Below are 13,712 nucleotides of genomic sequence, written 5' to 3' on the forward strand. Positions count from 1 at the left end.
CAAAGCTAAATGGATTTGTGTGTGTTTTGGTGAGTGTGTTTGTGTGATCAGGGTCATCCGTAAAAAGATCAGCAAACAGATTAGATTGTCTCTATGGGTTAGCCTGAGTGTTCGACTTTGCAAAATGTGCCCTTGCTAAGGCTAGGGATCGTTTTTGAAAGCCAAATACCCAATCCAAAAGGCCGATCTCATCCATTAACTGATCTTTTTATGGATGGTCGATGACCACAAAATCGTCCATGGCAGAAAGTTTGCATACACAGAGATCCGTAAAATCACTATTTGGTGTCTGTTTTACAGTTACATCTTGCTTGTTAGCCTTTTTCTCTAGAGCTAAATAATTCTATGGCCAATGACTAACGGGTAAAGAAACATGCACGTTTTTTCCTGTAAGACATAGGTAAATCTGCTCCACAATTTTAACCAAAAGGTTACAGTTGCTGTAAAACCTATCCAGGTCATGGCCTCGAAGTTCCCGCTAACACAATATTTTTGGTACATTTGTTTTCCAATAAACAATATATCTCTGTAAAAACAGGTCGCAAAGCATTATGCGCTAATATAAGGTGTTATTTAACTTCGAAGACCACACTGCCTTTCCATGACAAAAGAATAACAGTTCAAAATAGGGAAGAAACCTTTTAATCGACAGCAAATCGATGACATCGAGATCGACAGCGGAAGCAAATCTCTTTGACCTTTTCGGTTCCAGTTCCTTAGATTTATCTGACAAATCAGGTGGACAGAGGTCATAGCTCTTGAGTGAGGTGAGACATGCTGTATTTGACCTCATTAGGTTGTCATAAATTGAACCACTTACTCAGAGGCTAGTGTCTGAGGTTAGTGTCATTATGTAAACCACTCATGTCGACACAAATTTCTTGCATGAAGAATTTGTCAGAACTTGTAAAAAAAACTAAAAGAAGTAGAAATTTCTTCAAATTCTATAATCTCAAGTTTCGAAATAGAATCAATGTACACGAGCATTCATGTAAAAGCCGCAGAAATTCTTCTTGAAAGAAAGATATTAAGACATTTGGACCTAATTAGTGGTGAAACAGTTTTGGAAGTCGGTGTAATTGTGAATTTAATTAGGTTGTGCAACACGTTCTCTTATTTTTTCAATTCAGAGGGTTTTTTTCGAACAGGTAAATGGTTTACCCATAGAGGCCCCTTTAAGTCCTTTATTAGCGAATTGTTTTGTAGAGAATATTGAAACAATAGTGTTAGATTCGTATTTTTTTTTAAACACAAATTTTGGGGGAGGTAAATGGATGATATAATTTCAGTATGGAATTATGGGAGGAGGAATTAAAAGTTTTTTTTTAACATCTTACTTTTTGGGGAGGTGACTTAAAATTTACAATAAAATTAAAAGAGGACAAGAAACTTCTATTTCTGGATGTTCTTCTTTTGAAAAACAAAAACTTTCTGGACTTTAAAATTTACAGAAAACCTACTAACAATAATAGATTTTTGTTGTTCTTCTCCGGTCATGCTCGCCAAGTAAAAATTGGTTTAAATATATCCTTAACTTACCGCATTTTTAGAATTTGTTCTCCAAAATTCATTGAACAGGAATTATTGTTGTTAAAATAAATTTTAAAAAAATTTCTAGAATTTTCTAACGATATTCTGGAAACAACAGAAAAGAAAGATATTTTTTGTTCTTCACCATATGTTCCAGGGCTGAGTGAAAAACTTAAAAGAATTTTACAAAATAATGGTCTAAAAGTAGCTTTAAAAGGTAGTAATACTTTGGCTAGTTTTTTTTTTAATTCTAGAAAGGATCGAACTTCCGTAGAGCAACAAAGTGGGGTTTATAAAATCCCATGTACTTGTGGAAGCTCTTATGTGGGACGTGCTAACCAGAATTTAAAAATGAGATTGCTACAACATCATAATTCTATTTCATCGTCTTTAAAGCAAAATACCAAACCTGAAGATTTCACGTCGGCTCTTTCGGAACATATTTATAATTATCCAAATCATTTTATTTTGTTTGAAAATGTTTCTTTGATTTCTAGGGACCAAGGTTTAAAGCAAATTTTCAGGGAAACAATCGAAATTAAAAAGAAAAAATTATTCAAGAATAATTCCATAAACAAATATACATGTGAATTTGGATTGAATCCAATTTATGATAATTTACTGAGGTCAAATAAAGTAAATATAACCTCACCTAAGAGCTATGACCTCTGTCCATGTAACTAAATAAAAAAAAACACGTATTATTAACTGAAAGTAAGGAGCGACATTAAAACTTAAAACGAACAGAAATTACTCCGTATATGAAAGGGGCTTTTCCTCTTCAACGCCCCGCTCTTTACGCTAAAGTTTGACTCTTTCTCTTAACTCTACCTCTTAAAACAGTAAAGAACTTTAGCGTAAAAAGCGGGGCGTTGAAGGCCCTTTCGTTTACGGAGTAATTTCTGTTCGTTTTAAGTTTTAATGTCACTCCTTACTTTCATTTAAAAAAAAAAACTTGTTTTTTACATTTAATTTCTAGACGTTTTTAATTAATGCTTGTTTTGATCTTGGCTCTCCGAACATAAACAAATGGAACAAAATAGTACAAATAATGCAACAAAATAATAGTAACAAAATAGTAAATAAATAGTTGAAATTACTAAAAATACTTTAGCGTAAAGAGCGAGGTATTACGAGGAGGTAAACCCCTGATATATGTAATAGTTTCTGCTCGTTTTGAGTTTTAATGCTGCTCCTCACTTTCAGTAGAAAAAAAACTTTTCATATTTATTTTTTCATTGTTTTTTTAAATAATGCTAGAAAATCCTGCGTCCCCTTCATTGAAAGTCTCTTCTCCCATGATAAGTTTTCCCATGAAACATCCTCCCACGTAGCCCCCCCCCCACCTCAACTCTCCCCCCAAACCCAACAAATCCCCCTGAAAACATCCGTACACTTCCCAGTAACCATTACTATATGTAAACACATGTCAAACTTTGTAACTTGCAACCCCTCCCATGGGGACTGCTGGGGAGTAAGTCGTCCCCAAAGACATCGTTGTTAAGTTTTTCGACTATGGTGAATAAAATGGTGATATCAGAATTTTGATCCGGTGACTTTAGGGAAAACATGAGCGTGGGCGGGAGCCTGGGTGCCCTCCAATTTTTTGGGTCACTTAAAAAGGGCACTAGAACTTTTTAATTTCCGTTAGAATGAGCCCTCTCGCGACATTTTAGGACCACTGGGTCGATACGATCACCCCTGGGAAAAAAACAAACAAATAAACACGCATCCGTGATTTGTCTTCAGGCAAAAAATGCGAAATTCTACATTTTTGTAGATAAGAGCTTGAAACTTCTACACAAAGGTTCTCTGATACGCTGAGTCTGATGGTGTGATTTTCGTTAAGATTGTATGACTTTTAGGGGGTTGTTTCCCCTAATTTCTAAAATGAGGCAAATTTTCTCCGGCTCGTAACTTTTGATAGGTAAGACTAATCTTGATGAAAGTTATATATTAAAAATCAGCATTAAAATACGATTTTTTTATGTAACTATTGGTATCAAAATTATATTTTGATGGAATTTGACAGGAGCAACCCGGCTCAAAAGGTAAACAAAACTCTAAAAAACGGACTTTTGATGCTAAAAGATACATCAACAGAATCGTATTTTTATGCTGATTTGAAATATATAAGTTTTATCAAATTTAGTCTTTGCCATCAAAAGATAAGAACCTGAGAAAATTTGCCGTATTTTGGAAAATAGGGGAAAACACCCCCTTAAAGTCATAGAATCTTAACGAAAATCACACCATCGCATTCAACGTATCAGAGAATCCTATAGAAAAAATTTCAAGCTCCTATCTACGAAAATGTGGAATTTCGTATTTTTTGCCAGGAGACGGATCACGGATCACGTGTTTATTTGTTTTTTTTTTCAGGGGTCATCGTATCGACCAATTGGTCCTAAAATGTTGCAAGAGGGCTCATTCTGATAGGAATGAAAAGTTCTAGTGCCCTTTTTAAGTGACCAAAAAAATTGGAGGGCACCTAGGCCCCCTCCCACGCTCATTTTTTCCCAAAGTCAACGGATCAAAATTTTGAGATAGCCATTTTGTTCCGCATAGTCGAAAACCATAATAGCTTTGTCTTTGGGGATGACTTACTCCCCCACAGTTCCGGGGGGAGGGGCTGCAAGTTACAAACTTTGACCAGTGTTTACATACAGTAATGGTTTTTGGGAAGTGCACAGACGTTCTCAGCGAAATTTTTTTGGTTTGGGGGTGGGGTTGAGGGGAGGGGGCTATGTGGGAGGATATTCCCTTTAAAGAATATGTCACGGGGGAAGAGAAATTCAATAAAGGGTGCGGGATTTTCTAGCATTACAAGAAAAAACAATGAAAAAATAAACATGAAAAAGTTTTTTCAGTTGAAGTAAGGAGTAGCATTAAAACTTAAAACGGACAGAGATTATTACGCATATGGGGGGTTCTAAAAATACTTTAGCATAAAGAGCGAGGTATTTAGGAGGAGATAATGACCTCTCTCTTTATGCTAAAGTATTTTTAGTCATTTCAACTATTTATTCTACGGTCTTTCTAATTCAGGGGTCATTCTTAAAGAATCGGGACTAAACTTATGATTTAGCGTAAAGAGTGAGGTATTAACGAGGGGAAAAACCCCCTCATATACATAATAAAAATATAAAAGTTTGTTACGTAAGTTAATTCTTAAGTTACGTATATTTTTTACTAAAAAAAATGTTCGTTAAAAATTAAAAAGTTCTAGTTGCCTTTTTAAGTAACCGAAAAATTGGAGGGCCACTAGGCCTCCTTCCCCACCCCTTATTTCTCAAAATCGTCTGATGAAAACTAAGAGAAAGCCATTTAGCCAAAAAAGAATTAATATGCAAATTTCATTTTAATAATTTATGTGCGGAGAGCCAAAATCAAACATGCATTAATTCAAAAACGTTCAGAAATTAAATAAAAAAAATATTTTTTTTAACTGAAAGTAAGGAGCGACATTAAAACTTAAAACGAACAGAAATTACTCCGTATATGAAATGGGTTGTCCCCTCCGCAATCCCTCGCTCTTTACGCTAAAGTTTCACTCTTTGCCACAGTTCTACTTTTTAAAACAATTAAAAACTTTAGCGTAAAGAGCGAGGGATTGCGGAGGGGACAACCCATTTCATATACGGAGTAATTTCTGTTCGTTTTAAGTTTTAATGTCACTCCTTACTTTCAGTTAATTTTTTTTATTTAATTATGGTAAGAGTTAACTCCTAACTGTTAATTTTTTTTATTAGACAAAACCAATTCAATTTTCCTTCTTGATCTGAACTGTTAAATAGTTGAAATCCTGAGTTTATCCCCCTGTACCCGTAGACTGAGACCCTAATCATTCATTCCGGCTAACCCCTATGTTACCCCACCAATATTCAACCAAACTGGTATTTCCTGTTTCCTTGTGGCATTCGCAACTTAATTCCTAATAAGCTGAGATTGGAGGTAGCCCTTGCTTCTTCTATTCTTATTCTTATCTCAGTAGCCTTCACATTCCAGCCTTAGTTCCGGATTTGCATATTCGTTTCTGAGAAATATATAAAGTCAAAGATTAAACCATGCAAAAAATCTCAGTCCAACCATCTTGTTCCTACGTCTTTTGTGGAATAAACAACCACTACTGAGTTCCAACTAAAAATTTGTTTTCTTGAATCGGGTCCTGGAAAGGACAACTAACTCTGCAGAAAGATAATTCTAAAATATTTGCACCTTAAGTCATGAAAACTTTTGTTAAGATTTGTGCAAAAATATAAAATATTACACCGATTTTTTTTCCTGAAAATGCTGTTTTTAATAGAACATTTATCTACTAGGCAGTGAGTTCAACTTTAAACATTCATTCAAAACAGCCCAAGTCACGAAACTCAGAGAACGATTTTCAGAAATTAGAATGCAATATTTTCCTGAAAATTTACAATCAGAGAAATAACTTCAAGGTCCATTCAGTAGCCTTTAATGTCACACTACAGATGGTGACTTGGCCAAAAGTTCTGAGTTGGAACTATATTTTTGGTTTTATTATAGTAAAGAAAATTTAGGGTTTTGGAATTAAAAATTAAGCGTATTTAGTATGCTAAGAGATAATACCGGAAATGTAGAAAAAAAATGTTAAGATTGTAAGTCTTGTAGTGGACATATCAGACTCAATATTTTAAGATTATACGGAATGTTTAAATACCTTCCAGTTTTGAAAAGGAACGTCATAACCAAAGCATGAGGAGCTCGAATCTTTGCCCCATACCTAAAAAGAAAGAAGCAATCTGAAAATTAGAAGTCACAGCTTTAGCTGTGACTTTAGTTTAGCTTTAAAATCACAAACTGTGAAAATTTTCAAAAGCTACATCAAATGGAATACATAAAAAAAAAAATACTGATCTGGTACTAGTTCTGAACTTAATGTAAAATTATCTGGTGGAATGTTCTTCAAGATCTGTTTTTATTTGCTTAGGTATTGCAGTAAAGAAAACATACAGTACATTTTTTTTTTTAAGGAGTTAGTACAGCTCGCATCAAAAAAAAAACATCCAAAAAGAAATTCTAGTCAAAACAAAAATGTTTTCCGTCATTTTGTAGTATACACGCTTTTTTTATTCGAAAACAAAAATTTATACAGAGTGAGGACTTTTTTTCCGAGACAGTGGCTCAAATAAAACTTAAATGACTATTTTACAATAGCTATCCTCAGTGAAATATAGGAAAAAAACTGAAATACAAAAACCAATAAAATTTCTTATTAATCATCAAAATTTAATCGGTCATTTTCCTCGATGAAAAGGTAATTTTTCATAAAGTCTTATATATCTATAATTACTTACATCTATCTTAGTTAAAAATCACAAAGTTACACAAAGTCAAAAATCAATCAAAGAGCGTCAAGAATAGAAGCAGTGAGTGTCGTCGGCTTATCTTTGCAGACCACTCAAATAGCTTAATGACTCACCACCAGGCAACTGATGAAAATGTGGCCTAAAAGATCATAAGATAGCGTGCTCCCATTTCTGTCATGAGAGTTACAACACCGTATTGCTAAATGGTAAAAGATAAGTTTTGAATATATGAAAGATATTCTATTATTCAAGCATGGTCTAGAAATGGACCGAGCTAGTGAAAGGAAAATATTTGACAAACAATAAACCATCTCTACCCTCAAAAAATACTTAATTTTAGTTTTGTGACTAATTCAATAGCAAAAGGCCCAATAGGGTTTTCGTGCGAATAAATCTATCTATCTATTTATTCTAACTATATAGATAATCTGGTTGAAATTAGATGAATGAAAGAGTCAAAAGCAATTTAGGCCAGGATCACATCCTTGAGGTCGGATGGGGCAAACTTCCACCCAAGACACTTCTGGCACCCTTATTCCGTTCGTTTTTCTTTTTTAATCTTTTTTAAAGAAAAACTTGTCAATTTGGTGCCCACCTCGAGTCACATCTGCACCCTTGGTCTAGGGGCCCCCGCACCCAAGATTTTGCTCTTGATCTGTTATTTAGACATGAAACTGCTCGCACAATCCGTTTACGAATCATTTCCTTATAAATTACAAGATAAACCTTGTTTTCCGTAAAAATTAATCATATAATTAAACTTAATATAAGATAAGATTTATTCATCACGAAACACACATGCAATATTACATTTTACAATTCCCCCAAAGGCTCTTTGGCCTGTAAAGAAGGGGGAAAACAAACGAGTCACTTACTCAGAGAAGAAAAAAATAAAATAAAATAAACACTTACCCAAAGAGAGAAGAGCAAAAAGGAGAAGAAAAGAAAAATATAAATTAAATAAAAACTATAGAAAACAAAACTAAATAGACTAATAGATTGAATAGACTAAATTAATTAAGTAGATCAGTAGATAAAATAGACTCCAATGAAATATTAAGAAAATATATATACTTATACATACATGTTCATATATATATATATATATATATATATATATATATATATATATATATATATATATATATATATATATATATATATATATATATATATATTATATACTAGCTTTTGGGGTGGCGCTTCGCGCCACCCCAACACCTAGCTGGTGGGGGCGCTTCGCCCCCCAAGCCCCCCCGCGAGCGTAAGTCGTTACGCGCCATTGTAGTTGTGTCCCTGTGTCCCACCTGTGAATACAGATAAAAGAGAAAAGATTTATCTTTTCGTTATAGATATATATATGTTTTTAACTACGTAAAACTTGCGAATATACAACATTCTTCGATGTCCCATTGTCTGTGCATATAAATAGATTGTCAGGTTTACCGACTCTTGAACATGCAACATAAAATTGTCCATGGGAAAAAAATACATATTCAGATCTATACTTCATTATTCTAATGATTGCCCTTGAGCTTTGTTGATGATGATTGCTAATCGAATATTCCCTGTGTCCCCGTAGTCATTTATATATCCCCCTGTGCCCCCGGCATCCCCGTTGTAGTTGTGTCCCTGTGTCCCGGTCGTCATTTATATTCCCAGTATCACGGTCGTCATATGTGTCCCAGTGTCCCAGTCTGTAATTTCTCTTTGAGCGTCCCGGGCGTCATTTATATTCCCTGTGTCCCGGTCGTCATTTACATTCCCTGTGTCCCGGCTTTTAGTTTTCTTTTTCTCCTTTATTTTTCAGTTTTTTTCCTTTTTTTAGTTTTTTTCTTTTTCAGTTTTTAGTTTTTTTTAGTTTTTTTTTATTAGTTTTTAGTTTTTTTTTCTTTTTAGTTTTTTTTTTTGTAGTTTTTACCTTCTTTTAGTTTTTTTTCTTTTTTAGTTTTTAGTTTTTTACCTTTTTTTATTTTTTTCAGTTTTTTAGCTTTTTTTAGTATTTTTTTTTTAGTTTTTTTTGTAGTTTTTACCTTTTTTAGTTTTGTTTCTTCTTTTGTATTAATGCTAAAGCCAAGGTTCGAACCTGGAACCTCTCGGACCTAGAACCTGGAACATAACGCTTTACAAACTCAGCTACTTCGGCTTGAATACATTCGTTTTGAGCAGCTTCCTCGGCTGTTACCATTGTAGGTTCTTCAGTCATTTTACAATTAGAAATTTCTCTTTCAACGATCTTCTTACAATTAAAAATTTGTCTTTGAACGATTTTCTTAAATACCTGTGTCCTGGTCGTCATTTATATTCCCTGTGTGCCGGTCGTCATTTGTGTCCCTGCAAATATCCAGGAATATAGCAGCCGGAATTAATCAGGAATTATGCCGGAATTATGCAGAATGTATAAAATTCAAAAGGGTCATACAGGCATGCTCAGTGGAGTGCTTCATTAGGAAACCAAATTGAAAATCATGAAGAAACTTTTTTAGATTTCAGAAATTTAAGAAGACGAGAAAGCATAGCCTTTTCAAAGATTTTACTAATAAATGAATGAACTTTATTACCCGTAAAAGTATAAAAAACACAAAGTACGGATTTTTATGCTGATTTTAAATATATAAGTTTCATCAAGTTTAGTCTTTGTCATCAAAAGTTACGAGCCTGAGAAAATTTGCCTTATTTTGGAAAATAGGGGGAAACACATTCAGCGTATCAGAGAACCCTATAGAAAAAATTTCAAGGTCCAATCTACAAAAGTGTGGGATTTCGTATTTTTTGCCAGAAGACAAATCACGGGTACGTGTTTATTTGTTTGTTTTTTTTTGTGTTTTTTTTTCCAGGGGTCATCGTATCGACCAAGTGGTCCTAGAGTGTTGCAAGAGGGTTCATTCTAACGGAAATGAAAAGTTCTAGTGCCCTTTGTAAGTGACCAAAAAAATTGGAGGGCACCAAGGCCCCCTCTTACGCTCTTTTTTCCCCAAAGTCAACGGATCAAAATTTTGAGATGGCCATTTTGTTCTGCATAGTCGAAAACCATTATAACTATGTCTTTGGGGATGACTTACCCCCCCCCCCCACAGTCCCTGGCGGAGGGGCTGCAAGTTACAAACTTTGACCAATGTTTACATACAGTAATGGTTATTGGGAAGTGTACCGACGTTACGGGGGATTTTTGGGTTTGGGCGTGGGGTTCAGGGGAGGGGGCTATATGGGAGGATCTTTCCTTGGAGGAATAGTTCATGGGGGAAGAGAAATTCAATGAAAAGGGCGCAGGATTTTCTAGCATTACTATTAAAAAAAAACAATGAAAATATAAACATGAAAAAGTTTTTTTTTTTCAATTGAAAGTAAGGAGAAGCATTAAAACTTAAAACGAACAGAGATTATTACGCATATGAGGGGTTCTAAAAATACTTTAGCATAAAGAGCGAGGTATTTAGGAGGAGATAAATACTTCGCTCTTTATGCTAAATTATTTCTAGTAATTTCAACTATTTATTCTACGGCCTTTCTGATTCAGGGGTCATTCTTAAAGAATTCGGACAAAGCTTAAGATTTAGTGTGAAGAGCGAGGTATTAACGAGGGGACAAACCCCCTCATATATATAATCAAAAATATAAGAATATAAAAGTTTGTTACGTAAGATAATTCTTAAGTTACGTATATTTTTTACTAATAAAAACATCGTTAAAAATTAAAAGTTCTAGTTGCCTTTTTAAGTAACCGAAAAATTGGAGGGCAACTGGGCCTCCTTCCCCACCCCTTATTTTTCAAAATCGTCTGATCAAAACTAAGAGAAAGCCATTTAGCCAAAAAAAGAATTAATATGCAAATTTCATTTTAATAATTTATGTACGGAGAGCCAAAATCAGACATGCATTAACTTTCAGAAATTAAATAAAAAAACAATTTTTTTGAAATGAAAGTAAGGAGCGACATTAAAACTTAAAACGAACAGAAATTACGCCGTATATGAAAGGGGCTTTCCCTCCTCGACACCCCATTCCTTGCGCTAAAGTTTGATTCTTTCTCGCAACTCTACCTTTTAAAACAATAAAAAACTTTAGCGTAAAGAGCGGGGTGTCGAGGAGGAAAAGCCCCTTTCATATACGGAGTAATTTCTGTTCGTTTTAAGTTTTAATGTCGCTCCTTACTTTTATTTCAAAAACTTGTTTTTTTTTATTTAATAATAGATAGATTTGGCTTTCCTACACAAGGAATTATATATATTCCGGTAAATCTTGAATTGACAAAGACGAATAGCACTCGCTGAAAGTGTAGCGCATTTATAAGACCAGCACATTATTTGTGTTATCACTCCATTAAGATTTTCTCTCAGTTCCACATTGGGCTTTGTTTTCACACCGTAGAAAATTAGGGTATCAAGTAAGGTATCCTGCTCTAGCTGGTCAAACCTGTCTTCTAATTGAGAAATTTTATTTTCAAGCAATTTCACTACATTAGAAAGTTTTTTAAGGGTTGTTTCAATTTTTTCAAATTTTGCCTTATATTTAAGGGAAATCGAATTATAAACTTCGTTGACAATGTCTGATAATTTCCGAAGCTTGGCGATCTTTCATTGTATTTGATACGATATGAGAAATATCATCCATTAGGTTATATTTAGTGTTCATTAGTTCCTCTTGAGTTTCATTTATTATTTCTTTTAAAGTTGATGCTGCTGCAGAAGTTGGAGTTAATGGTGCTAGGCTGGATTTCCCCTTGGTTTTAGCGGGTAGTGATAAGTAGGTTTTACTTAGTCTTGAAAATATCAGGGGATAAGCGCTGCTCTTCAAAAGCCTTATTTACATCTTTATCTGTCCTCGCACAAGCTTCTTTAAAATGGTCATTCCAGTTGCGGATATGTACTTCAGCTATATTATGCTCAGTGTGGGTACCATAGCAAAAGACTAGATATCTAGCTTGATTTTTCTGGTCTTAGGTGGTTTTAAAAACTACTGATGGCCACAAGGGGTATCCCTGAAATGAAGCTAGGACAAGATCGAACGGTTTGTATTTTGCCATTTTAAGATCTTCTGTCACAATGGGGGGACACTACAGGTAACAAATTTCAACAACAAAATATTCCAATTTGTCGCCCCAAAAGTACTCACGTTAGTAATGCTTGGTTATTCACGCAAGTTCATCAAATTTTCAGCAGTGGCTTTATTCGATTCAATTGAAAACTGGTTTAACTCTTCACTCTTTGAACTTTGGCAGTGAACTGCTTGCTTGCTAGATCTTCAGATTGCGTTTTCTTTTTTTTCCTTTTTTTAACAGATTTTTTTTTTCTCTTTCTTAAGAGCCCATTGATTTAGGGTGCGGTTTCTAGGGTGTGGTTTCCGGGAGCCATTGATGGGGATATGATATCATCATATATCACATATGATTGATGGGGATATCTTAGACTTGTGCTTATTTTCCCCACCAAGTTTCATCCTGGTCTCTCCATTCTAAGCCATTTCCGAGATTTCCAACCCCCCTTCCAATTTCCCCCAACGTCACTGGATCCGGTCGGGATTTAAAATAAGAGATCTGAGTTAAAAGATCCTTCTAAATATTAAATTTCATTAAGATCCAGTCACTCCTTCGTAACTTGAAAATACCTCATTTTTTCTAATTTTTCAGAACTACACCCTCCCCCCCCCCTCCAGCTGGTCGAATTGGGGAAACGACAATTTATATTTTTGTCTGGTCTGGTACCTGATACACCTTCCAAATTATATCGTCCTAGCTTTTCTGAAAGTGCCTAAACTAGCAAAACCGGGACCGACAGACAGACCGACAAACCAACAGAAGTTGCGATCACTATATGTCGCTTGGTTAATAGCAAGTACCATGAAAAATATAAATAGATATATACATACTTATGCCTACACTCTTTTCTACTCTGCTACTACTACTACTAAGAAAAAAAAACTGTTTTTATGGCACTTGGTATTAACCAAGTGACATATAGCAATCGCCAATTCTGTCGGTCTGTTGGTCCCGGTTTTGCTACTTTAGGCACTTCCAGGTAAGCTAGGACGATGAAATTTTGGCAGGCGTATCAGGGACATGACCAGCTTAAATTAGAAATAGTCGTTTTCCCAATTTGACCATCTGGGGGGAGTGGGGGGCCGGTTAATTCGGAAAAAATAGAAAAAATGAAGTATTTTTAACTTATGAGCGGGTGATGGGATCTTAATGAAATTTGATGTTTGGAATGATATTGTGTCTCAGAGCTCTTGTTTTAAATCCCGACCGGATCTGATGACATTGGGGGGAGTTGGAGGAGGGAAACCTAAAATCTTGGAAAACACTTAGAGTGGAGGGATCAGGATGAAACTTGATGGGAAAAATAAGCACAAGTCCCAGATACATGATTGACATAATTGGAACGGATCCGCTTTCTCTTGGGTAGTTGGGGGGGGGGGGTAATTCTGAAAAATTAGGAAAAATGAGGTATTTTTAACTTACGAACGGGTGATCGGATCTCAATGAAATTTGATGTGTAGAAGGATATTGTGTCTTATAGCTCTTATTTTAAAGCTTGACCGAATCTGGTGACCTTGGGGGGGGAGTTGGGAGGGGGAAACCTAAAACTTGGAAAACACTTAGAGTGGAGGGATCGGGATGAAACTTGGTGGGAAAAATAAACACAAGTCCTAGATACATGATTGACATAAACGGAACGGATCCGCTCTCTTTGGGGTAGTTGGGGGGGGGGGGTATTTCTGAAAAAATAGAAAAAATGAGGTATTTTTAACTTACGAACGAGTGATCGGATCTCAATGAAATTTGATATTTAGAAGGATATCGTGGCTCAGAGCTCTTATTTTAAACCTGACTGGATCTGGTGACATTGG

The 13,712-nt window shown here is 35.0% G+C and overlaps 1 long non-coding RNA gene across 1 annotated transcript in view; it reads right to left on the reverse strand.

The window, feature by feature from the left end:
* Positions 1 to 6,136: 6,136 nt before the first annotated feature.
* LOC136034614 (uncharacterized) overlaps positions 6,137 to 13,712 on the reverse strand; it is a 26,032-nt gene continuing 18,456 nt past the window's right edge. Inside the window, exon 3 of the long non-coding RNA XR_010619215.1 lies at positions 6,137 to 6,280. This is a non-coding gene — a long non-coding RNA (uncharacterized LOC136034614). The remainder of the gene's footprint in view (positions 6,281 to 13,712) is intronic.

This window comes from Artemia franciscana, chromosome 13 (genome assembly GCF_032884065.1).
Source record: "Artemia franciscana chromosome 13, ASM3288406v1, whole genome shotgun sequence".
In the NCBI taxonomy this organism is placed as follows: Eukaryota; Metazoa; Arthropoda; class Branchiopoda; order Anostraca; family Artemiidae; genus Artemia; species Artemia franciscana.